At 40.0% G+C, this 2,079-nt stretch overlaps 1 pseudogene; it reads left to right on the top strand.

Annotated features, from left to right (window-relative positions):
• The first annotated feature begins 170 nt into the window (after positions 1-170).
• Positions 171-1,116, top strand: LOC119582095 (annotated as a pseudogene).
• Positions 1,117-2,079: the final 963 nt, after the last annotated feature.

Genomic DNA, 2,079 nt, shown 5'->3' with positions numbered 1-2,079 from the left:
TTTCAATGGCCTCATTATATTCTATTTTCATTACAGGGTGTCCCTCATGGAACAACCCAATCCAGTCACCGTCCTAGAAACCACCAATCCATATGGCAACTATACGGTAGTTGATACTGCACCAAAGGAAATTCCCCCATATGGTGCCTGGCATGGGATCAGTTCCCCCCATGAACCCTCTTTGGGACCGGCCTCGTTTGGTTTCTGGGTGGTTGTCATGGATGTCTCTCCCTTTGCTGGAAACTTTGTAGTCGTCTGGTCTTCATGAATACTAAATCTCTTCGATCGCCTGCTAATCTACTGGTGGTCAATCTGGGCCTTTTCCGATTTCCTTTATGATGCTCACCATGTCCTCCTATGGTGGTGTCGTGTTACTGGCAGAATGGGCTCTTGGGGCGCTATTTTGTGGGGATCTTTGCATTCTTCGGTTCTCTTTTCGGTTGCGCTTCTATTTGGACCATGGTATTCATCACTGCTGATCGATACAATGTCATTGTGAAAGGAGTATCTTTCTGAACCACTGACTTCTGGAGGTGCCATGCTAAGGATTGCTGGTACATGGTCTTTTCTTTTGGTTTGGTGTCTTCCACCATTCTTTGGTTGGAATCGTTTTTTGTCCTGAGGGGAACATGAAATGCCATGTGGGAAAAGACATCTGGACTGGTCGGAAATTTTCTAAGAGTTACCTGTATGTATACTCAGTTTGGGTGTAAAATCTTCCCTCGTTCTACATCATCTATAGCATCTTTCATTGTCAAGGCTGTGGCTGCTCACGAGAAGGGAATGCGAGAACAGGCCAAGAAGATGGGGTCAAGTCCTTGAGGAGTGAAGAAGCCCAAAGACCTCTGCTGAGTGTCGTCTGTGTAAGTTGTCTCTCATGACTTGTTACCCTATGGTTCATGGCCTGGACCCCCTTCTTCGTCATCAACTGGGGAGGATGTTCAACAGCCCTTGGTTACTCCTCTATTCTCCATCTGGGGTTCCGTTTCGCCAAGCCAACGCCTCTACAAACCCATCGTGTACGCCATCAGCCATCCTAAGTATCGAGCTGCCCTCGAGAAGAAGCTACCTTGCCTTGCCTGCAACACCGAGGGTAGAGACGGTTGGTGGTTCTGATGCTGGTTCTACTTCTACTACTGCTGAAAATACTGAAAAAACGGAATCCGCATAATTGCAGATGAATTGCAAGAACGATTGTTTGGAAACGATGATACCATTTTCATGTAAACCTTTTATTTGCTAAGATATTTGAAAATATATCCCAGCATTGATATATGTTTTACTTTCCACCAAAAAAAAATCTGGTTTAAACAGAAAATGTTAAATTTTCTTTCTGAAAAATATTGACTATTTCCTTTAGTGGCCTCATTGATGAAGCATCACACATTATCTCAAAGATAAAACAAATATCAAATTTTTACAAAGCAAATGTGATAGTTTGCATTTCTTTTGTCAAACTATTCCTTTTAAAAACCATTTTTTCCACAAGAGCCATAAAAAAGACGTTTAATAGAACATCCATTCATAAAAAAATTGCAGTCTGCCCGTACGTTTTGCAGAAAATTAAATTTCAGATCATCATGCCCCTATATGAATATCTCTTATTGCATTCAGGGTGAGATGTCACTTCATTTCCGTCTAGGGCTCTAGGATACACGAAAAAGATGTAGAGGGGTTGATGTTTTCGGTATCTTGAAAGGGACGTTGAATATATGAAATTATTTAGACATTTCTGCCCACTTATATGCTATTAGCCATTTTACTAATAGTATCGTTGTTCACCAAGGCTGGATCTTGATTGTTAAACCAAAAATTATTGTAGGCTAGGGAATGAAAGGCGGAATATCGGAAATGCAAACTACAATGAAATGAAATTTAAGTGGAATATAAAGTTAAAATGGAGATATGTTTTAATTTGGAGCAAAAGTAATACATGGGACTTAGGAACGGGAAATAAGAAATCCGAAAAATAAAAATAAAAGTGTACATAAAATACAGAGTAATGATGAAGAAGACGAGCAGAAAAAAAAACGTATAATGTTTAAAAACATAAATATGCAAATAAAATATGACATAAAC

The sequence above is a fragment of the Penaeus monodon genome, chromosome 15, assembly GCF_015228065.2.
Source record: "Penaeus monodon isolate SGIC_2016 chromosome 15, NSTDA_Pmon_1, whole genome shotgun sequence".
Taxonomy (NCBI): domain Eukaryota; kingdom Metazoa; phylum Arthropoda; class Malacostraca; order Decapoda; family Penaeidae; genus Penaeus; species Penaeus monodon.
This window is presented reverse-complemented; position numbering and strand designations above follow the sequence as displayed.